This window comes from Somniosus microcephalus, unplaced genomic scaffold (assembly GCF_052327205.1).
Source record: "Somniosus microcephalus isolate GS21.2 unplaced genomic scaffold, FLI_Smic_1.0 scaffold361, whole genome shotgun sequence".
Classification (NCBI taxonomy): domain Eukaryota; kingdom Metazoa; phylum Chordata; class Chondrichthyes; order Squaliformes; family Somniosidae; genus Somniosus; species Somniosus microcephalus.
Genome location: NW_028225548.1, coordinates 223745 through 248874, shown reverse-complemented (window position 1 = coordinate 248874; position 25130 = coordinate 223745). Strand labels below are relative to the sequence as shown.

At 47.6% G+C, this 25130-nt stretch overlaps 1 protein-coding gene across 1 annotated transcript in view; it reads right to left on the bottom strand.

Annotated features, from left to right (window-relative positions):
• Positions 1–25130, bottom strand: part of LOC147081796 (G patch domain-containing protein 2-like) — a 91574-nt gene that overhangs the window by 49440 nt on the left and 17004 nt on the right. The gene's annotated exons all lie outside the window — the stretch shown is intronic.

Sequence of the window (25130 nt, the reverse complement as noted above, 5' to 3'; positions counted from 1 at the left end):
GGACTAAGTGGGAGCAGACACAGGTGAAATGTGCTAAATGGGCTTCTTTTGTGCTGTAAAATTTATGATTGATGAGGGAGCTGTTCAGTGTGAGGTCAATCAGAGCCTAATTGTTCTTGATACTGCAAATCAGAACCAAGGATGTAATGTGGCTTTCTTTCTCTTTTTTGTGTCAGTTTATAGGAGAAACATTCTGACTCTTGGCAGAATAATTAATAAGGTGGGGAGGGCTCTTTGGCTATTTTTCTCTTCCATAATTTAAAAAGAATGATCGCTGGAAAAAAATTGTGTACGATCCTATCAAACAGTTGCAAGAATGTGCCTAGCATAAACCTTTCATAAAGTGTGATATGATGGACAGGACATGTTTTTAGTGGGTGAATATCTTCTGCGGTGATCTTTGCCAAATTCAAGATCTGCGTAAAGAAAACCAAAAGTGAAGGAGAATGAGGAGACACAACAGTTATCTACATTAAAATAAATTATGTGTCAGTAAGCATAAAGCTAAAAAATAGTGCAGAAAATAACTGCTTTTTCCTATCTGTGCTTTTACCAGCATTTGGGATGGACACTAAAACTATGTTGTACATAATAAAAAATAAATGAATTGTGTGTGTAAGGAAGTTCCACACATCTCAGGATTCAAAGACCTATAATTATTTCATGTTCAAATTTATAATATCTGAATATCTTTATTTTGAAACTGTCTAGAAATTTAGTCTTCAGTTATTATTAGTACGGTTCTCTTGATAATATTATTAAAGGAGTTTGCTTAAGAGATTTTATTAAGGGAATAATTTCATTGAACAATTTAGATTAATTATTTTTTACTGAAGGAGCAGTCTTAAGAGTTCACTTTAACAAAGACGACAAAAGATGCCAATACATTTTTAAGTGCACCGCATTTTGTCTTTTTTCTCATTTGTTTCTAAACCACTGAATTTTATCTGACCAAAAGCAGCTGAAAGATTAATAATATGAAAATTCAGGCAGTTAATACAGTTGGGTTTCTTACTTTGGTGTGTCATGAGCAGAGTGCACTCTGACCTTTAATTGGTCAGGTTGGGTCAGCAATATGTTTTTGCAGATTGAAATACATTAGCACAAAATTATGAATGCAGCAGTTTTTTTTAAACCCCTCCTTGATTTATGTGTTGCCTGCTCTAAGGCATCATTTATAAATAATTTTCTGGCATGTCAAATGGGGCAGCAGAGAAGATTTGTTTGAAATAAAAATACAAAAAAAACTTAAGGCCACATTGCCTAAAACCTTGACTTTTATTGTACTGCTTGCAGTGACTGAAGGAAGCAGTGTCAAATAGGATAACATTTAATGCAAGACAAAGGTAACTTGTCCTCCTTTTGTAAGGAGTTACAAACAGAAGTATGTCAGCATATCAAGCCTAGTTAAAGGTATCCTCTGGTAAAAAGCTGTTCACAAGTAGCCCCAGATGCAAATTTATGCTTGGGAGACAAACAGATGTGACTATGGTTGCTGGGGTTTGGCATGAACACTCATTGTCAATATGGAATATATACACATGGACAGGGCATCAGCTGCACAATAACAAAACAGGCCTGGAAGTGTCAAAACAGCACCAAAGTTATAAGAGAGGAAAAGATCCATGACAACCAGTTTGGTGTTACAATGAAAAAAAACAGCCAGAATTTCAGCCTGTCACAAGACAATAAAAAGTGTACAGCAAACTTAAAAAGCACATCATCAAATTGATGAAACCACAGCACAAAAGACTAGGTGGGGGAAAACAACTAGTGCCCCATCACCAGAAATTCAGTTGTAGCGCCCCAAGCAGGAGGTAGAAGTGCTCCACCACCTTCTTGGGGCACTACAACTGAAGATTGCGGCGCTACATGCAACTGCGCCACGTCGGCACATAGTGCTGCGTCATTGCAGGCCTCCCCCCCCCGATTAAAGGGGAGGGGCTGTAAGATTTGCAAAATTTCTACATTTCCCCGAAAGCTGTTATTAATAAACGGGACCCTGTGTGGACATTTTAAATCAAAAAAGGGTACCCAAGATGGCGTCCGTGCCTCGTGGCAGAAAGCCTGTGGGATTTTAAAATGGACTCTGCAACGCAACTTGTGGATCAAAACCCAAGCTGCAGTTTTCTGTGAAGAGAGGCTTTGTATTTTGAAACCAGACAGGAATCTGAATTATGTATTAGACCGAATTGGAGACAACTCTAAATTCAGTTAGGCCCATAGTTAAGGCCATCAAGCAGTCTACATATATAATCGGAAACAGATTAAGAGAGCCATCGAGGCTGGACAGGCCCATCAAGGAACATTCTTGACAATACAAGTCAATTATCGGGCCGGTAGATGCGATTACCGGCCATCTAAAAACAGTTAGCATGGATTGCTACCATTATTTAAAATAGCCCGCCAAGATTAAGACAAAGAACTAACCTGATTTGGCTCGCAGATAAGGGTTTTCGAAAGGAGTATAATTGAAGGCCCCCGGGTAGCAATCGCTCTCTTCTCTTCGCTCTCTCTGCTCTTCGGCCCCTCGCCCTCATGGCTGTCGCTCTTTCCCCATCCCGCGCTTACCCCCTGGCCTTTGCCCGTGCCTTTTGCCACTCCGTCTGAAAATCGCCCGGGCACTGCATTGGGCAGACATGGACAATTCAGGCCAGGCGAGGCGGGACGCGACGAGGGGAGGAGGGAAGACCACCGGAGGGAAGGCCACCTGAGGAAGACCGACTGAAGAAGACCAACTGAGGAGACGAACTGAGGGGAGGCTTCGAATTATCAGGCCTTCAGCCTCAGCTGACCTACGAGTATCTGCACACCAACTCAAACTGTCGGCTGATGACGAAGAATCATCCCTGCAAGGTAAAGTACCCAAACAGAGACTTTAACTTTGGGGTACTCGAACCTGGACAACGCCCTTACAGTGCCCGGAGACCACGTGACGACAGCAGGCTCCAGAGAGCACCAAGAGCGAGCCCCGAAGCTGTTTTGAGTCCGACAAACACTTTTGATTGGTGAGCATGAAGTTCTGACCCCTCATAGCTTAATCTAGTTAGGTATAGGGGGTGAGATAAGGATAAGGGGATTGTTAAGATAGCTGTTTTCCCTCGATGTGCTGTGTGTTCCCCATTCCCTTTATAAGTATAGTTATTCTTTTGTATTTTTGCCTGTAGAAGTGTACACTAGTTATTTTCCATAAGATTGTATCAGTTTTTCCTCTTCAATAAAATCTTGTTTTTTGTTTACATCCAACCACCTGTCTACTCGAGTCTTCTCTGTACCGCCGCCTTGTACCTAAGTCCGGTGTCTAGAACCCAGGGGCGTGGGAGCGATTCAAACCGCTCACAAAACAGTCAGAGGCATAACTGACTGGGCGCACGCGCCACCACCCCAGGCCACCCCCTACAGGCCTAGCACTGCATGCACCGAGGCCCTGCTAGGGAGCGGGGTGCTGTGAAAACAGCCCGGCACTCAAGAGGAGTGCCAGGTTGAGCGATTGTGGCCGGCAGCCCGAGGAAAAAAGGGGAAGGGGGCAGATGTTGGCAATCGGCCAAAAAAAATGGCTGCCCGACACCTGCCCCTTTTAATAGTGCCGGCGCTGCTGCAAAAACGCTCCCCTGACCCTGTCGGACATATTGTCCTGCGATAGGTCAGGGGGCGCAAGTGAAGTTTGCGGCCAGGGCGCGAGCGGGGTGCTGCGCACGGTGATGATGTCATCGCCGGCAGCGCAGTGCTGCAGGGTGCTATCGGCTACCGCCGCTGCTAACCTCCCGCTGAATTTTGCAGGAGGCCTTAGCTGCACCGCGCCTGGGCGCTAGGGGATTTGTGCCCCGTTAGTGCCCCCAATTTTTCCCTCTAGATTCTTTTAAAATAATTTTGCTGTTTTAGCATGTTTTATTAATAATATATCACTGCTAAAATCACAGTATTCAAAGCCATTACATGTACTGTGTAAATCACTGCACACACCTGGTTAACTGAAACAGACTACTACATTTGGGAGGCATTTATAATTCTACATCAATGAGCTAACATTTTCAGTATATACCAACTATCTTTAAGGTTGGATAAGTTCAAAATTAAATTGTACTTTTATTAACTATTTAACTGACAATAAGTTTTATAAACTGTACACAAGCTTCTTTTTCTAAGTTTCCCAATTGATAACTGTCAGGATAAAACCACCTGGCCAATCTCCATCATAGAACGTAAGAATTAGGAGCAGGAGTAGGCCATATGGCCCTTCGAGCCTGCTCCGCCATTCAATAAGATCATGGCTGATCTTCAACCTCAACTCCACTTTCCCACCCGATCCCTGGATTCCCCTAGAGTCAAAAAATCTATCTATCTCAGCCTTGAATATACTCAATGACTCAGTATCCACAGCCCTTTGGAGTAGAGAATTCCAAAGATTCACAACCCTCTGAGTGAAGAAATTCCTTCTCATTTCAGTCTTAAATGGCCTACCCCTTATCCTGAGACTATGCCCCCTAGTTCTAGCCTCACCAGCCAGGGGAAACAACCTCACAGCATCTACCCTGTCCATCCCCCTCAGAATCTTACATGTTTCAATGAGATCACCTCTCATTCTTCTAAACTCCAGAGAGTACAGGCCCAATCTACTCATTCTCACCTCATAGGACAACCCTCTCATCCCAGGGATCAATCTAGTGAACCTTCGTTGCACTGCCTCTAAGGTTTGTCTGTCCTTTCTCAGATAAGGAGACCAAAACTGTGCACAGTACTCCAGGTGTGGTCTCACCAAAGCCCTGTACAATTGCAGTAAGACTTCCTTCCTCTTGTACGCTAACCCCCTAATAATAAAGGCCAACATGCCATTTTTGTCTTCCTAACTGCTTGCTGTACCTGAATGCAAACGTTGTGTTTCCTGTACGAGGACACACAAATCTCTCTGAACACCAACATTTAAGTTTCTCACCATTTAAAAAATATTTGGTTTTTCTATTCTTCCTACCAAAGTGAGTAACCTCACATTTCACCACATTATACTCCAACTGCTACCTTATTGCCCACTCACTTAACCTGTCTATATCCCTTTGCAGGCTCTTTGTGTCCTCCTCACAGCTTTGTATCAGCAGCAAACTTGGATATATTGCATTTGATCCCTTCATTGAAGTCATCAATATAGATTGCAAATAGCTGAGGCCCAAGCACTGATCCTTGCGACACCCCACTAGTTACAGCCTGCCAGCAGAAAATGACCCGTTTATCCCTACTCTCTGCTTTCTGTCCGTTAACCAATCCTTTATCCATGCTAATATATTACCCCCAAACACATGAGCCCTGATCTTTTGTAGCAAGCTTTTATGTGGCACCTTATTGAATGCCTTTTGGAAATCCAAATAAACTACAGGAAACTTTCGATTTACCGGCACCTAAATAATCGGAAATCTCGGTTAACCGGCAAAATTCAGGAGTAGGTTCAGGTAAGTTTTATTACTTGCCTTCCTCGATCTGTTGCTGTGCAAGGGTGTGGCTGCAGCCGTTGCTAAGCTACAGAGACGATTGGAACTTGTGGCCATTGTTCTGAACCTGCAACAGGGTTTGTTGCTGTATACGGAGCTCTCAGCTCCGTATCTTTTACTATAGCTTTCGGTTATCCGGAATTTTTGATGAACTGGCACCACGTCGGTCCCGTCGGTGCCGGATAAAAAAAAGTTTCCTGTACATCCACTACATCCCTTTATCTACCCTGCTAGTTACATCCTCAAAAAACTCTAAAAATAAATGGCCCAGGAATTCGGGTCGGGGGCTTCCCGCGGGTGCAAGCCCCCAACCTGCACTTACCTTGCGCGCCGGCAGTTGAGCTGTAGGGCCCCGTAAAATTCCGATCCGGGGCCTGGTCCAGCTGCCGGCGTGCAGTGCTTGCGTATGCCAGGGGCGCAGTTAGTTCGATGCGTCCCCTGGGATCACGTGGGCCATGGGCAGCCAATCGGAGCAGGGAATGCTCCATTCATAAGTCTGACAGGAAGTGCTGTCAAGACTTATAAATACTACGGCCCCAAAATAGCACTAAACCTTCAAATAATTTTTTTTTTTAAATCACATTTTTTAAATAAACTATAAATTACATGAAATAACTATTTTAAACAATAATTTAAATTTTTGAAATTTTTTTTATATTCTAACGGGGCTAAAAATAAACTTACCTTGCTTTAAAGTATTTAAAAATAATAAACCTGTGGAAAAAATGTTTTAATTTTAATTAATTCACCACTTACCTTGTAAAAAGCAGGCCTTACGCCTGCTTTTTATATTTCTAAATTCTGCAGACTTACCCTCATGGAAAAACCTGTAAAAAAAAAAACTGAGTTTGATGCGCAAGCGCAGCCTCCCCCGCACACGCGTTCGACCTCAGAGGAACGGAAGTGCCGGTTTCCCGCGCATGCGCAGTGCATGCAGGAAACCGGCACTTCCATCGGGCCTACGGGTGAGTACCCCGTGCGTACTCACCCATGGAAACATAATTCCCCTTTCATAAAAGCATTTCGACTCTGCCTAAACATATTATGATTTTCTAAGTGCCCTATTACCACTTCCTTAATAATGGATTCCAGCATTTTCCCGACGACTGATGTCAGGCTAACTGGCCTGTTCCCTGTTTACTCTCTCTCCCTCCTTTCTTGAATAGCGGGATTACATTTGCTACCTTCCAATCGGCTGGGTCCATTCTAGAATCTAGGGAATTTTGGAAGATCAAATGGTATTAAAGTTTCTTGAAATAACACCTTGTTAATCAGAAACAGAATTCTAGGCAACAGGAATCAAAATATAAAATGTTCAAAGTGAATTTTAAAAACCACCAACTGCAAACAGTTGAGAAGCTTGGAGTTGGATTTAATTTAAATTTTTAATATGCCAACTAAATATAAATAATGGGCCAGAAATTCGGGTCCCACGGGTGAGTATGCGCTGTGTACTCACCCGTAAGGCCAATGGAAGTGCCGGTTTCACTCATGCACTGTGTATGCGCTGGAAACTGGAACTTCCGTTCCCTTGAAGGAAGGAGTTCGGAGGTCAAACGCATGCGCCGGAGAGGCAGCGCGTAGACCTGGAACTTCCGACTTTTTTTTTTTATACAGGTTTCTCCATGCGGGTAAGTCTCTAGCAGCTGCGTGTGAAAAAAGAAGGCGCAAGGCCTGCTTTTAACAAGGTAAGAGGTTAATTAAGTAAAATTAAAACATTTTTCCACAGGTTTATCATTTTAAAATACTTTAAAGAAAGGTAAGTTTATTTTTAGCCCCGTTAAAAACTTTAATTAATTTTTTCAAAAATTGTAATTTTTGTTTAAAATAGTTAATTTATGTAATTTATAGTTCTTTTAAAAATATGATTTAAAAAAAATGTATTTGAAGTTTTACTTAGGTTTTGGGGCCGATCTCTATTCATAGGCCTTCCTGTCAAATCTATGAATGGAGATTCCCTGCTCCGATTGGCTCGCCATGGCCCACGTGATCCCAGGGGACGCTGCAAACTAACTTCGCCGCTGGGATACGCGAGCACTGTACACCGGCAGCTGGAGGAGGCCCAGGATCGGAATCCCACGTGGGCCCACAGCACAACGACAGCACTATGTAAGTGCAGGTCGAGGACTTGCGCCCGCGGGAAGCCTCCGACCCGAATTTCTGGCATTAAATCTGCACAAAGATGTATGTACACAGAACTAAAAAAAACATTTTGTAATAAAATCAATGCAGTCGAATATCAGAATTATCCAGCAACTTGTAAGAAAGGAGATAAATAATTGTTACTTAACATTTGAGTTGATATTTAATTGTGACATTAAAATACACCAAACTGGCACTAGCAATTTGATGTAGCTGGTTCTTTAAAACATGAAAAATAGTGGTGGATATGCAGAGCCAAGATGGAATACTGCACACAAGTCTTAATGTTGTACACAAAGCTGATAGTTACTATATTCTCTCTCCTTGCCATTGAAAAACCTGCAACATACAATATGGTAAACTGGAAAGCAGTGGCACTAAGTAGACAGACGGACATTTTGGGTCCAAAGATAGTTAGCTTTACAAAAGGTAACCTCCTGTAGCAAAATAATATTGTGTTTCAGTTGGTAGCACCCTCTCCTCTGAGTCAGAAGGTTGTGGGTTCAAGTCCCACTCCAGAGACTTGAGCATAAAAATCTAGGCTCACACTCCAGTGTAGTACTGAGGGAGTGCTGCACTGTCGGAGGTGCCGTATTTCAGATGAGACGTTAAACCGAGGCCCCGTCTGCTCTCTCAGGTGGACATAGAAGAGCAGGGGAGTTGTCCCCGGTGTCCTGGCCAACATTTATCCCTCAATCAACATAATTAAACCAAATTATCTGGTCATTATCACATTGTTGTTTGTGGGAGCTACACATCAAAAGTATTTCATTGGCTTTAAAGCATTTTGGTGGGACGTCCGGTGGTCAGGAAAGGCGCTATATAAAGGCAAGTCTTTTTCTTTTATTCTTGTAACTTTTAAAATGATTGCTGTACTAAGTAAATAGTTTTGAAATAGAACACACACTTAAGCCTTGAAATAATGCTGTGGGATAATAGTGTACAAACCCCTTATGCTTTCATTTGAAATCCCTTTTCTGCTATTTCAGCAGAGTTATTAACGGAATTAAAATAAATAGGTTAGCACCTTTCCCAAGATAGTGGTCAGAGCAATTCCAGATAAATGGGTTAAGTATTCATATGTTATTATTCCACAGTATAATTACAAGGTATTAATGTTTTATTCACTCATAATGTCCCATACATTTTCTGGCCTGTTTCACATGACATAGATTTCCTGGAGATTTCCAGTTGCACTGCATTCGTTTTGAGGGCTCTGCAGATACACTGATGAAACTCTTTTAGCATGCATTCCCAATTGGATATGTGCTCAAATCCTTTGTACGTCTAACTGTTGCTGTCATCTGAGAATGAACTGGAACAAGTAATTTTGAAACAGAGCCTCTTTTATATATGAGTAAACATGAACTTTTGATATTTTCTCAGTACAAAAAGGTTCCTCCTGTAAAACTGAACCTTAACTGTCTCAATTGACAGCTGCCAAAGAAAAGGTTTTTTTTCAGTCTTGATAAGCAGTGAGCCTCAAATCGCTACTAACATAAAAATAAAAAAATAAACTTTTTTCACATGGTATAATCTTATAGTGTAAAAGTGTTGTTTATAATATGTAAAGCTAAAACAGCTACTGATAGTCTGTGCCTACGAAGCAGAAATTTCATTTGCTACAAGTAATACAGATCAGCCATGATCTAATTAAATGGCGGAACAGGCTCGAGTCCCTGAATGTCTTACGTTCCTATGCTCCTATGTAAGGGAGGCACAGCCACGGGAGTGGTCTGAGATGCTGAATGAGGAAAAATATCTGGAGAAAAAAACAAAAAACATAATAGCCAACAGAAATCTGAACTGCAATTACAGTAAAAGAAAAACACCAAGTTGGCATAAAACTGCTCTTTACGGGAATATAACACAATGACAGGAATTTTGCCGGTCCTGTGGGATTGGAGGTGGGACCACTGTCAAAATCGCAAAGGTTGATAGCGGGCAGGGAACCCGCTATCAACCCGCCTCCAATCAATCTTCCCAAGTGTCGGGTCCCTGATTTGCGCATGGACCCAACTCCTAGCGGCGGGAAGAGGATTATAGCCACTTACCTGGCTGTTAACAGGTACTTGATAGTTGTTAGCAGGCTCTTTTTCAATTTTGCCGCTTCTGCCTCGGGTTCCCTGATGTCCAGACACCATGCCATGCAAGTGTGGCATGTTGTGTGTCTGCTGTAATGTTTCTGCATTGATGACAGCTGTAGAAGTGGTGCGAAGGATCCAATGAAACTGGTGAGTTTCAGAGGTAAGAAAATGTTGGGAAAATCATTTTTAATGTATTTACTCGTTTCTGTAGGTAACAAGATTAGAATTGGCTGTCTAGTCCCACCTCATTGGGAGAACCTCTCTCAACAGTGACAGATCGCCTCTGTAACCTCACGTGCAGCTGCCATCTGTTCTAGCCTAAGGAGGGAGTCACTGGAGAGCCTGGATGCAAGAGCTCACTTGTGAACAGTCATTGTCAGTGTTTGCAGCACCTCAATGCTGTCAAACACTGAGAAATGAGTTGTCAAAGAAAAATTGTGTGTGGTCCCTTTAAGAAAACCAGCAGATAACGCATCATCAAATGGGCTTCTTTTTAATTGGCCGGCAAGCCCGCAGGGCGGGCTTAAGAAGGACAATCAACGTAAAATCACGTCCGTTGGCCGGATGCAGTTGGGGGCAGGACTGGAACCCGGAAAGCAGCTGACCCGCTCCCAAGCCTCATCCATTTGCAAAATCGCGGCCAATGTGTATAGACAGAAAATGGTTTGGAATTTTCCACCTTTATTCTTGTACCAGAATAGTCATTTACCAAGTACTGTATATAATTTTGGTTGCAGTTAGTATATACTTATACTGTACCTATTGGTCTGTTGGTAGCTGCAGTATAGAGTTTGGCAGGTCATCACCTTTTTGACCTCTCTCCTTCCACTTGTTCCTCACACCAGCATCCTTTGCCACCTTCGAGCCAAATCAGTACATTGCAGCACTCATGCCTCCCTTGCTGCCACCCTGTCCTCACGCTAAAGCCACTCTTGTACCTCCCTGCTTTCAGATGCTGATTCGCCAGGTGAGGAGGCGGGCCCTCAAGCTGCCACGGTGAGTGATTCTGAAGGCGACGACGAGGAGGAAGCTGGACCATCAGTGCCACCCTCAGCCGAGGCAGCCCATGGCCATAATGGGGACTCGTCTTCCCTGGAGGGGAGCGGGGGGGAATGGTCTGATGAGGGTGAAGCTCCAGGACCCAGTGGGCTGCAGCAACGCGAGGGGGGTAGGGAAGCTCGGCGGCCTTCTCCCCGGAGGGAGAGTCTGGCCTCGAGTCCTGCAACAGTGAGCGCAGAAGAGGTACGGCTCCCCGCTGAAATGAGCGCCCAGGCGGAGCACAGGCACACTGAGCTCATGGCTGCAGTGGCAAGGATGCCCGAATCCATTGAGTCACTGGCAAGGAGTGTCCAGGACTTCGGTGCAGCACAGGCAAGGAGTCTTCAGGACTTCGGCGCAGCAGACGGCTGCCACGCAATTGCTTAGTGCTGCAATGCAGTCAGTGGCTGGTCTCATGCAGACGCAGATTAAGGCCACATGAGCACTGACTGCTGCCACCCTCGCTGGATCGGGCAGGGTTCGCCGGGGCCCTCATCGCGCTGCAGCAGGCCAGCAATCTGTGCTTCAGCAGATTGCTCCGCATGCTGCAGTGCTGCCCCGCGGGAGTGCCAGTGTGTCGGCTGAACAGGGAGTTGCTGTCCTCTCTCACGATGACAGCATTCCTGCTGCCAGCACTGTCACTTCTCCACTGCAGCTGCCACCACCTGTAGGACAGACTGGTGCTGCCCATGCAGAGTTGGCGCAGTCAGCAGCCGGGCCCTCCAGGTCCAGAGCTGGTCCAGGCCGTTCCTCAAGGGCATCTGCAGTCTCAGTTTCTGACACTCAGCAGCCTCCCCCCAGCCTTGCTGCAGCCACTGGGGTCCCATTGCGGAAGAGCTGCAGGGTGGGAAGGGGACAATCTCGCAAGCGAAGCAGATCACGTTCAAAGGGCAAAAAGTAGAAGGTGTGGCAAAATGTTGTTAATTGTTTAATTGAAGGCCGAGGATCGTGGTCATATTTTTGTTACTGTTTTGATCATTGTCTCCAGGTTGTGAGAGCCAGTTATGTGACTGACTGTTTTTTTGGGGGTTTTGCTCTGTTACTTTGTCATGCGGGAAGGGCACACAGTTTGTTAAATAAAGAAGTGTCTTTATTCAGAATGTGCATGTTTGCTCTTTTACCTATTTGTTGCCTTGACCGGCTCAGGGGTTGCGGAACCATTCCATTCATGTTCTTTGAATGGCAGAAGCCATTCCCTCAGAGGGGGCCTAGAAGCGACTTGCTATAAGCCGCTGATGGACGGCCCTTGCACTTTGTGCCTCCCTCCCGTCTTGGTGCTGCTGCTCCTCCTCCTCCTCTGCTGGTGCTCCAATGTCTGGTGGCAGTGGCTGAGTCCTGAGGATTGCCAGGTTATGCAGCATGCAACACACAACCACGAAGTGGGAGACTCGCTCAGGTGAGTACTGAAGGGCTCCTCCGGAATGGTCCAGACAGCGGAACCGTTGCTTCAGCACGCCGATTGTGTGCTCAACGATGTTCCTGGTAGCTTGATGGCTCTCATTGTATCGTTCTTCAGCAGGGGTGCTGGGCGCACGGAGCGGGGTCATCAGCCAGGTGCACAGAGGATAGCCCTTGTCCCCGAGAAGCCAGCCTCCTGGGTGAGCCAGGGCCTCGAAAAGGTCTGCCACAGAAGTCTGGCGCAGGATGAAGGCGTCGTGGCTGCTGCCTGGAAAGCGGGCATTGACAGCGACCATCAGCTGTCTGTGGTCACAGACCAACTGGACGTTCAACGAATGGAACCCTTTCCGGTTGCGGTAATCCTCGGCATTCTCTTGCAGCGCCCGCAAAGCCACATGCGTGCAGTCTATGGCGCCCTGGACCATGGGGAAGCCCGCTATTCTTGCAAAGCCCATTGCGCGCTCTTGCTGCTTGTCCGGGGTCATGGGGAAGGAGATGTACTGACGTCTCCTTTTAAAGAGGGCATTCGTGACTTGACGGATGCAGCAATGCACCGCGAATTGGGAGATATTGGCAATGTCCCCAGTAGCGGATTGAAAAGAGCCGGTAGCATAGAAGTTGAGAACTACTGTTACCTTCACTGCCACCGACAGAGACGTCCTGCTCCTCAGTTGAGGCTGCAGATCTGGCTGAAGCAGGTGGCAGAGCTCAGTGACCACCTCCTTGCTGAATCGCAACCTCCGAAAACACTGCTCCTCAGATATATTGAGGTATGAGAACTGTTGGCGGAAAACCCTGGGATGGTAAGGTCTCGTGTGCCGACGCCTATTGGCCCTCCTCCGTCTGGCCATGATTGGCACTCTCTCTCTGCGTCTCTGCCCTCTCAATGTAATGGACAAGCCCAACGTTCCCACCCATTGCAGCCCCCACAGTATGTGGCCACTCAAAGTTATGCCGGTGAAAAAGCAAAGCAACTACAAAGTTCTGGTCAGAAGTCAAAAGTACCTCAGCGAGCGCTGACTCAATGCAGAAATCTCTCTCCCTTTGTCTCTCTGCAAATCTCTCTCTCTCTCTCTCTCTCTCAGAAGGAGTGGTCCAAAAATGGCTACCACAAAGAAGCCAGGAAGAGCCCCCTTTAAATAGCGCCCCCCCCCCCAGCCCCACAGCGACTGGGAACCATTCCAGTCAACCAGTCGTTGGGAGCGACAGGCGGAAAGGAGGGGGGCGCCACTGAATTTCCGGTTCGGGGCGCCCCAAGGGCGTTGCACTCTGAAATGAAGTCAGGATCTGCGTGCGCAGCTGAGCGGGCGTTGTGGTTTAGCGCCGCCGCTAAATGTCCGCTCAATTTCGCAAGAGGCAAAGGTCTTGCCGTGCCCGGGCGCTAGCTGGCTCACACCCCACTTATCGCCCTCTTAAGGCGCTAACGGGTGGCGCAACCAACTGAATTTCTCCCCCAAAGCCTTCAGGCTTGTTTTTTTAACGCTCTTAGATCTCTTAGAATTATTATTTACTGTGGCCATGTTTGATTTAAACCTTTGATTTCTCTGCCTGTCACTTTTGTTTTTCTCCTTCCTGTCTTTTGCTTTTATCCTCGTTTCCCTTTCCTCTGTTTCCCCGCTCAGGTTCCCAACCCCCTGCCATTTTAGTTTAAACCCTCCCCCAGAGCATTAGCAAACACTCCACCTAGGACATCGGTCCCAGCCCTGCCCAGGTGCAAACCGTCCGTTTTGTACTGGTCCCACCTCCCCCAGAACCGGTTCCAATGTCCCAGGAATTCGAATCCCTCCCCCTTGCACCATTCCTCTAGCCACGTATTCATCTGAAATATCCTTCTATTTCTACTCTGACTAGCATGTGGCACTGGTAGCAATCCTGAGATTACTACCTTTGAGGTCCTATTTTTAAATTTATCTCCTAACTCCCTATATTCAGCTTTTAGGACCTCATCCCGGTTTTTACCTATATCGTTGGTACCTATATGCACCACGACAACTGGCTGTTCACCCTCCCCCTCCAGAATGCCCTGCAGCTGCTCCGAGACATCCTTGACCCTTGCACCAGGGAGGCAACACACCATCCGGGAGTCTCGTTTGCGGCCGCAGAAATGCCTATCTATACCCCTTACAATAGAATCCCCTATTACTATAGCTCTCCCCCTCTTTTTCCTCCCGTCCTGTGCAGCAGAACCAGCCACAGTGCCAGGAAGTTGGCTGCTGCTGCCTTCCCCTGGTAAGCCATCCCCCCCATCAGTATCCAAAGCGGTATATTTGTTTGAGGGGGGGGATGGCCACAGGGGACCCCTGCACTACCTGCCTGTGCCTACTACTCTGCCTGTTGCTCACCCGTTCCCTTTCTGCCTGTGCCACCTTTATCTGTGGTGTGACCAACTGATTAAACGTGCTATTCACGACGTCCTCAGCATCGCGAATGGTCCAGTATGTATCCAATCGCTGCTCCAGCGCCGCAATGTGGTCTGCCAGTAGCTGCAGCTGGACACACTTCCTGCACAAATGGTTGTCAGGGACAGAGGAAGTGTCCCTGAGTTCCCACATAGCACAGGAAGGGCATACCACGGCACCGGGCTGTCCTGCCATGACTTACCCTTTAATTAATTGAAATTAAATTAAACAAATCAATCCCACCAATTACACTACAGATAAATGATATATTTTAGGGCCCTGGTTTACCAACAGTCCCCACTGCACCACAGAGACCCTAGAAACTATAAACCACAGAGTTAGAGTTTAAAAAAAGAGAAATACTCACCAACCAATCACTTACCTGCTTTCTGGTGATGTCACACTTCAATTACTTTTTACTTCTCTCCCTCTCTGAGATTGGAGATTAGTAAACCTACCTGGTCTCTGGGGGCCTTTTAAAGCCTCGCCGCTCGTGTTTCCCGCTGCCGCTGTGAGGCCTACCTGGTCTCTGGGGGCCTTTTAAAGCCTCGCCGCTTGCGTTTCCCGCCACCGCTGCTGCCGCTGTGAGGCCTACCTGGTCTCTGGGGGCCTTTTAAAGCCTCTTCGCTTGCGTTTCCCGCCGCCGCCGCTGTGAGGCCTACCTGGTCTCTGGGGGCCTTTTAAAGCCTCTTCGCTCGCGTTTCCTGCCGCCGCCGCCGTGAGGCCTACCTGGTCTCTGGGGGCCTTTTAAAGCCTCGCCGCTCGCGTTTCCTGCCGCCGCCGCTGCCGCTGTGAGGCCTACCTGGTCTCTGGGGGCCTTTTAAAGCCTCGCCGCTCGCGTTTCCCGCTGCCGCCGCTGCGAGGCCTACCTGGTCTCTGGGGGCCTTTTAAAGCCTCGCCGCTCGCGTTTCCCGCCGCTGCCGCTGAGAGCTCTGTACATGTGTGCAGTTAAATATTTAATGTTTTGAGAGCATTGACAGGAGTGGTCACAATCTCACTGGCCCGTATTTGCGGTCAGTAGCGAAGCAAAGGCATTCGCTGCTGGCCTCGAAGTAAGCTTCCCACAAAGATCTTGCAATCTCTGTGGTGAGAAGTTCGGCTTTTCGGATGTGCAGTTGAAATCAGCATAGTTTAGTGGGAATCCCATAGTGCGAGCTGCTGTAACGTCAACAAGCTGTCTAAGAAGCCAATCACAATGCAGAATTCTCACAGACCGAGAACCAGGAAGTGAGTAAGCTCCTTTGATTCTAACTTTGTAAAAATGTTATAGAGAGCAAAACAAAGATTGGGGCTCTCACAACGGGAAAAGGTAATTCTGAAATAAAGATGAACAAACATTTTTAAAAAATAGAAATTTTCTTTTAAAGTTTCTTAAAATGTTTAATATTTATTAAAATGCATAAATTTGACAGTCCACAAAATTAAAATTAGTTTTTCAGGGCCAGAAAGTTTGTTTAGCAGTCAATATGTTGTTAAAATCCCAGTCACACCTAATGGGTCTAGCTTTTAATGGGGTATTTAACAGTGATATTAACACGGAAGAGCCGAAGTTTTCGTCAGTTTCACTGATTGCCGGCTATGGGGGGAGGGGGCGGTGCACAGCGCTGCCAGTGTCGGAGCAGTGAATGAATGACCGCAACCTCAAGATATCCGCGTTAGGATGCGCATGCGCTACATCCTGAAGTTGCGGTCAGTTTCAAGGGGGTATTAGCATCGATCGCTGTTCGTTTGCTGTTATTACCCACTGCAAATTCTGGGCCAATATAATTCAATAAGTTACAGGCAAGTTTAAAAAGGTGTCCAGGAATTCCAAGGAACCTTTATCAGCTTAGAGCGTATGGTGGATACAGTATAACTCCAGCATGATGCAAAGTGGTTGCTTAAAAATGCCCACTGAGTGTTGTATAAACTGACTAAAGGTCATCGACCTGAAACGTTAACTCTGTTTCTCTCTCCATAGATGCTGCCTGACCAGCTGAGTATTTCCAGCATTTTCTATCTTTATTTCAGATTTCCAGCATTCGCAGTATTTTGCTTTTGTGTTGTATAAATTTAATTTCATTGGCCTAGAAATTGGATCTGGCCCCAAAACAGGCGGTGTCAAGGACCAGCTCTTTTTGCCTGCGCCCTTTGAAAGTGGTCCAGACAGCACGCAAAATGCATGCGGCCAGCTCATTATAATGATTGGAGTGTTGATTTCAGCGCTAAACGGTGGGTGGGGCAATATCGGGTGCAGTCTAATGGCCAGAAATGTTTGGCCTAGGCTATCTGGACTACTTAAAGGGGAAGTGCTTTGTTGCAGCCATACCTCATTGTTAGTCTGGCTGAGGACATGGCTCAGCACCCAAGGGAGCAACCACGAAGGTTCTCGGATGCTGCACTGGAGGCCTTGGTCATGGCTGTACAATGAAGGCGGGCTGTACTGTTACCACAGAGTGGCAGGAACCCATCTAAGGCGACTTGCAGAAGGCTCTTGGAAGAGATAGCTAACACCGTCACGGCCACCAGTGCTGAAAAAAGTTTAATGACCTCATACACCAGGTCAAGGTGAGTGAAGGCTTCAGCAAATGCCATATTCCACCGTCTGCACCACAAGCCTCACATACTGCTCAATGCACCACACCTCCATCACTCACCTACCAACAATCTCTACCTATCACCACTCATACCACAGAATCATGGCTTCACTTCACCATCACACACGTAACACTCACACCCACATCTCACACCATGCATACACCGACAGCTATTCAACTATGGCAGGTACATCACCCAAACACATTGCGCGACACTCACTGACAAACTTCACTTTCTCTTGCAGGCAAAGGTTGCATAGAACAGGAGGGAGCAGCGGCAGACAGGAGGCGGCCAAGCCGCAATACAGAACCTCAGCGATCTGGAGGAATCCATGCTCAACATCATTAGAGTGGCAGTGACGGAGGCCTTGGCAACGGGAGAAGTTGAAACCATTGCTGATAATGACGGTATGGTCATAGCTAATCCTTCATCATCCCACAATCTCTTCTCACTTACAAGCTGCTGATGGTGTATGCATGGATATCTTGCTTTCCCCACCTCCCCTCACCACAACCCGACCTTGTGCCTTTCTGCTTTCAGATACCCAAGAAGTGCCACCAGCACAGACTGTCCCTTAAGTTGTGGAGGAGAGTGATGGAGGAGAAGAAGAAAACACACCATCACTGAATTTGGCACTCAGACACCAGCTCAGAAACTGGCACTGTGCGGAATTTAGAGGGTAGTACAGAGGCGGGATCTACACATGGCGAAGCACTGGACACGAGTGGGCTGTAGCAAGGCCAGGGGGAAAGGGTAGCTCGGGTGCTAGCTCCCCGGAGGGCGAGTTTGCGCATGAATTCTGCTGCACACAACTCAGATGATGACCTTGATGGGGCGGTCTTCAGAAGAAGGGTGATGGGCATGCACATGGAAATGCTAGGTACAATGGCAAGCCTGCCAGACAGCCTCTCGTCAATGTCAAGGAGCATGGAGGAGTCCGGCTCCAACATTAAACGGGGCTTTACGCAGAGCTTGGAGCCCAGGATGGAAATGACGGACACCTCCAGGAGAGACCTTGTGGACCCAACCATGAGGCTGGGTGTGATGGGCGATGTCTCGGCTTCCATTGCAGCACAGCTGGAAGCAACCCAACGTCGCAGTGGAAGTGCAGACTGCTCTCATGCAGTCTCAGCTTGCTGTCACGCAAGCTCAGACTGCTGCCATCGTCGCTGGGTGCATGAGTGTCGAAAGAAACTTGCAGGGTGTCACAGCAGTCCAGCAATCTGTCCTCCAACAGATTGCTAGGAATGCTGAGGCGCCGGCCCGAGGGTGCCGAGGGCAGTGGGTCTGTGGAGCAAGAACCTGCTGTCCTCTCTCAGGATGACAGCATTCCTACTCCCACCACTGCCAGTCCACCATTCCCCTTGCTGATGCCTATCAGCCAGCCAGCCAAGACTGCTGCCGCCCATGCCAAGGGCGTGCAGTCTACAACTGGGCCTTCTAGATCCACAGCTGGTCGAGGTTGTCCTGCAAGGTCACCTGCAGTGTCCCCCACGGAAACTCAGCAGCCTTCCACCGGCCGTGCTTCAGCCACTGGGGGAAGCACTGTGTAAGAGCACTAGAGTAGGTAAAGGCACACGAACGACAGGCCCTATGGGAAAGCACAAGGGTGATTAGTTGATATTGTAATGTTGATTGGATTCTGATAAATTTATGATTTGTGTTTGGAATGTGTACTTTGTGGTGGCTCTCATTTCAGCTTTGTGCCCAGGAGAACGCTGTGATGTTCTGTGACAGAGGGATGGTATGATGGGGTAGTCGTGAGCAAGGGAAATCTGGAGTGTAATTCACTGAAATTGGAGTCTGATGATGTGTTCACGGACAGCCTGTTTGGAACAGGGATTTGCTGCCTGCCTCCTCCCTCCCTCCTCTTCCATGTCCTTTTCCTCCTCTCCTCATAAGGTGGTCCCACAATCCCTGGTGGGAAGGGCTGCGGCCTCATGATGGTCAAGTTGTGAAGCATGCAGCAGACTACCACGGAATGGGACACCCGCTCCGGCGAGTACTGGAGGGATCCTCCTGAGCAGTCAAGGCAGTGGAACTGTTGTTTGAGCACCCCGATAGTCTACTCGATTATGTTCCTGGTAGCAGCATGGCTATCATTATAGGAGTGCTGGGCACAAGTGGTGGGGTTGCGGAGGGGAGTCATCAGCCAGGTGCAGAGCGGATAGCTCTTGTCTCCAAGCAGCCAACCTTGGGTTTGACGTGGTGGCTGGAAGATTGCTGGCACACCAGACTGGCATAGGATGAAGGTGTCATGACTGCTGCCAGGGTAGAGGTCATTGACCATCATGATGCGCTGGGCGCGGTCCCACAACAACTGCACGTAAATTTGCGATTACGGAAGATCTCAGGATTGGTATACGCTGTCCCCAAAGCCACGTGTGTGCAGTCGATGGCACCCTGTACCATGGGGAGGTCTGCTATCCTGCCAAAGCCACATGCGTGCTCGTCCTGCTTAGAATCATAGAATGGTTACAGCACGGAAGAAGGCCATTCGGCACGTCGAGCCCATGCCGACTCTCAGCTAGTCCCACTCCCCTGCCCTTTCCCTGTAGCCCTGCAAATGTTTTCCTTCAGATACTTATCCAACTCCTTTTTGAAAGATAAGATTGATTCTGCCTCTACCACCCTTTCAGGCAGTACATTCAATATCTTAACCACTCGCTGCGCGAAAAGGTTTTTTCTTACCTCGCCTTTGGTTCTTTTGCCAATCACCTTAAATCTGTTCAGAGAGAAGACAATGGCCCCGATTTTCGGCTTGTGTGGGAAATGGTCGGATTTCCCCGAATGTGGGGTTTCTGACACACATAAAAAAGTGTCAGCCAGCCCCACGCAATTTTCCCTCAATTGGCCAATTAATCCCCAGCATGTGGGAAGCCTTGCTAATTGTCTAAATCGAGTCAGAAATCCCCACAGTATGATGTCATCATTCATGGTGCTTTCAAGGTCCATGGCAAGCACTGCATCCTCTGAAGGCTTCCAAATGAACCATACAGGATGGCATAAGGAGCCTGCAGCAGCTGTGGCCAGTGCCATACCCCGAGCTGCCTTCAAATTTGACGAGGCTTCACTGCAGGCATTATTGGATGGGGTTAGGGCCCACAGGGAGGTCCCTCTTCCCTAGGTCAGGGAGGAAGAGGCCTCCCACTGAGACCAATGCTGCATGGATGCAGGTGTCAGCAGATGCCAACTCGCTGGGAGTCACCAGAGGAACCTTGGCATTACATCTCTAACTCCTTCCTTTACTCCCCCACAGTACCATCCAGAGCCCCCGTCCTCACTGTGGAGGAGGAAGAGGCTGTGCAGCCAGACTCCTCAGAGGAAGCTCCAACCTCTGAGGGTGCAGCGTCAGCAGAAGTAAGCGTACCCAGCACCAGCGCAGACACTCACACCTCGGGGGGACCTTTGGGACATAGAGTAGTGTTGTCACCTGGTGTTTCACAGCTGACAAGTGAGCCTCAGCAGATTCTGGAGACAGGGGCAGCAGTGGAGAGTCCTCGTCGGAGGGCGCAGGGCTCTGCCAGCTCAGCTCAGCTGCGCTGCATCTCGACCCTCTGCCTCTGGGTCCATCCGCAAGAGAAGAGGTGATGGATCTCCATGCACAGATGCAGGAGTCTCTGGCAGGTTTTGTCTCCAGGGTCGCTGCGAGTGTGGAGCGAATGGAGGAGTCCATAGCGACCATGAGCAGAGCCTTTGTGGAGTCATTGGTGCATGAACGCAGCACCATGGAAAGGTTGGCAACCTCCATGGAGGAGATAAGTCGCCAGGGTAGGGAAAACATGGTGAGTGCTCATAAGAGAATGACATCTCTTGAGGAGCGTTGGCCATCTGTTGAACAGAGAAACCAGATCTTCATGGAAGTCCTTCTGAGTAGGACTGCCAGTGCAGAAACGGGTCCCACTGGCCCCCTAAAGCGCAGCAAGGTGCTCTCAAGCCACTTCCAAGCGCTGGCCCCTTCTGGCTTGTGCAGCTTCAGGTGAGTGAGCAGCAGCCTGGTGCTCCTGGTAATCATCCTGCTGTTCCTGGTTCTGCTGCTGCCACCTCTGCTGTTGGAGATCCTCTAATGCCAGGAAGGGAAGGTGCCAAAGGTCTCCCATGCTTCTAGCAGATGCCTCGGTTGAGGAGGTCCTGAGTTAGGGTGGTGAGAGGGGCTTCCCAAGAGCTCACACTGAAGAAGTGTGTGAGGCTCCAACTTTCTGCAGCTGCTCCTAAGGCTTCAAATAGTTCCCCCAAGCCTTGATCAACAAGGTCCTGCAGCCTGCAAATGCTGCCTCTTTAAATATCTTCAGCCCTCAGCGACCTGCTACTGCAAGCAAGCAAGCCAGCTGTTTTCACGCCAGCTCTCATCGGCGGGGTTCTCCGCAGGCGGGTTTCAGGTGGGGAAAGCCCCAAAGTCGCAACGGCACGGGAAAATCCACTTCAACAAGCAGATAATTGCTTGTTAGTGCTCCGACGAGCAGTCCCGCCAGCGGCGGGCGGGACTGAAGCGGGGCGCGTGAAAATGGCAGTCCGAAAGTCGGACGTGGCGGGGAATCAGGCGGGGGGGTCCCGACCCGCCTTTTCCGCGATTTTCGGACCACGGCCGCATGAAAAGCCGCCCGACAGCTGCCCGAAAATCGGGGCCAATGTAGTCCCTTCTCCTGGAGTAGAGAGCCTCTGTGACCTCCCAGATGCAGCGATGGACGGCAAACTTGGAGATGTTAGCTATGTCACCTGCTGCAGACTGGAAGAATCCGGTGGGGAAGAAATTGAGGGCCACTGGGAGAGCTGTGGTCGCCATGCTCTGAGGCTGCATGTCTGTTTGCAGGAGGTGGCTGAGTTCTGTGAAACGGAGTCTCCTAATACCTCCACTTAAGCGAACAGCAGTGTAAGAGAAGTGCTCTCCAAAGACTCGAGGTGGGTAAGGCCTCCTGTTGAAAGCCTTCCTCCTCCTCCCTCTGCATGCATCTTCTCTTTTTCGCTGCCTCCACTCCCTCTCCCGAAGATACTCAAGCATGAGGGGGACTGCAAGTACAGCTCCCATGACTGAGCAAGTGGTATGAGCAGAAGCCTTTAAATGAGAATCAAGGCATTCTCCACTTGCACCCATACTCCCTGTCACCTCAGGAACTTTAAACAAGTTTAGAAAGCTGCAAGAGTTGCAGAAAGTTACACAGAGCCAGTCAAACTGAGAAACCATGTCAGCTGCAAGTTGTTGATGATCCCTTTAAATATCGCCGCTGGAGGCTTCTTCCTGCTGCTGAATGCTTGGTCAGCTGGTCGTGATTAAGAGACGGCGGTAAGTGGAGTGGCGATGGCGAAAATGGCAGATCATAGGTCAAGTGAGCATCACGATCATTGATGTCACGATCTGCCTCATTTCCATTTCTGCAGCGAGTGCAGACAACGGCAGCGCTGCTGACCTGCCCAAAATGGCGGCTGCCATGGGACCCGCCGGAAAGAAGGCAGCCGCCATTTTTTCTTCGAAACGGGCCTTAACGACTGGTGCTAAACCGCTGAATTTCTAGGCCCCTGTTTTTAATGTTAGGAGCAAGTGGACACTGCCCCCCATCACTCCTAACATTACATGTCAGCAGCTCAAGGAATGATGCTCTGTGCATCAATCCTTTAATCATTGACCTCAGTGTGACTCGCAGTTGGCAGTATAATTCAAATGTGCCAAATATACAATGCACTAATATACCGGAAGCTGCGGTATAACTGAAGCGTTAAATGGAACTAACGAGTTATATAAATAAACTGTCTCCTGGAAACCCATCCAGAGTCACTTTCAAGAATTTTACAGAGGGTTACGGTTGTGTATTTTCAGTAGGGCAGGTTCAATTTAGAGTATATGATGACTAGCAAATACAATTAAATATGCCAAATAAGTGTCCAAGTCAGTTCCTTTACTTGAATAAAGAACAAAATAATCAAATTAACTGGATATACAGGTCTTTTTTCATAGCAAGGAGGGATGTTGACCTCGATATTAACCTTCCATAATGGGCGGGAGAGGGTTGGGGGGGGCCGGTGGGGGGGTTTAAAAATGAAAAAACTGGATCTCGATACATGTCCGTTGACGTTTTTACGGCGGTGGATTTCAAGGCATTCAAGTTTGGCGGGACACTTCACTGACATATTTAAATCAGGCTCCCACAGTGCAATTTGGAGCCTGATTTAAAATCAACAGCTGCTGCACGGGTTTCCCAAGGGTCGGGAAATTCAGCAGTGAAAGGGAGATGGGCGCTGCTGGCTTCACCAGGTTAAGTGCCTTTTACAGCACTTCTTTTGGGCCAGGAGGAGCAGGAGTGCTCCCACTGACCCCTCAAGAAAGCCTTTTGGCCTCCTTCCTGCCAATCGCGACTTCTCTCTCCCCCAGCCATCAATTGCTCCCCCTCCCCAAGCTTTGATGACCTCTCTCTCCATGCCAGGATCGCGGCTGACCTCTTCCCTCCCACAAGTCCCGAACGCTGACCTTCCCCCTCCTGATTGTCGGGGCCACCCCAATGGTCCCCGGCTGCAGCCTCCTGGATTTCTCGTCTAGCAGCCGGTCCGGCTATCAACCTTGCCGGCTGGCAGGTGGGAAACGAAAGATAAAAATGATAATGAGGTCCTGCCATTAAGCTCGGCAAGACCACCGTGTCCCCAGCCTTGCCGGGTTCTTCAGCTGTTTCTGGCCTCCCCCGCACACTCCCCATAAATTTCATAACTGTCAGGTTTTGTTTTTAAAAGATGGAATAAACCTGCTATCCATTTACAAACTGATTCTGAAGTTTATGGTTCATCAGAGAATCCTTCTCTCTTGATGTCAAGACAGGTTGTGCATTTGTTTTGAAATGGCCACATATCTGGATTTGATGTAAATAAATTAAACCATTATAATCGCCATAGTTGCTGGTCTGTGGTTCATCAGGTATTAGCACAGATGTACACAGCTAGCCTAAAATTCCCCCTTTTATTATTGCACATCAATCCCAATTTCTATCTTTCGTACTTTCTTGCTTTAATGAAATAAAATCTCAATTGTCAACCAAACCCCAGTGCTATTTTTGCCTCAGAATGCTACTAAAAGAGCCAAGCCAAACAGTAAAAAGTGGCGAGACATATTAATAATGGTGTTGATATTATCTTTTACAGCATTTAGGATTATGTTAACAATTTAATACAATACACGTTCTTTAAAGCCACGTTAAAACAATGGTTCACAATCTCTAAATGTTGGTATTGAGTTACTCGGCACCTGTTTCCACTCTATAAATGTGAAACGGTAGAAACCAGAAAGTTTTAGTCAGAAACTATTTGACATAGGTATGTTCTGCAGTCTCTTCTAAATTCATGCATTCATTTCAATATTGCACATCAATGATGAAATTATCTTGGAAGTATAGTGAACAGTGAGGAGGAGAGTGATAGACTTCAGGAAGACAGAGACAAGCTGGTGGAATGGGTGGCCACGTGGCAGATGAAATTTAATGCAGAAAAGTGCGAAGTGATACATTTTGGTAGAAAGAATGAGGAGAGGACAAATAAACGAAATGGTACAATCCTAAAGGGGGTGCACGAACAGAGAGACTTGGGGGTATGTGTGCACAAATCGTTGAAGGTGGCAGGGCAGGTTGAGAAAGCAGTTAAAAAGGCTTATGGGATCCTGGGCTTCATAAATAGAGGTATAGGGTATAAAAGTGTGGAAATTATGTATTATTATTATTGCACATCAATCCCAATTTCTATCTTTTGTACTGTGGAATCTGTATAAAACAGTGGTTCGGCCCCAACTGGAGTGCTGTGTCCAATTCTGGGCACCACACTTTAGGAAGAATGTGAAGGCCTTACACAAGGTGCAGAAAAGATTTACGAGAATGATTCCAGGAATGAGGGACTTCAGTTACGTTGATAGACTGGAGAAGCTGGGGTTGTTCTCCTTGGAGCAGAGAAGATTGAAAGGAGATTTGATAGAGGTATTCAAAATCTTGAGGAGTAGATAGAAACTGTTCTCATTGGCAGAAGGGTCGAGAACCAGAGGA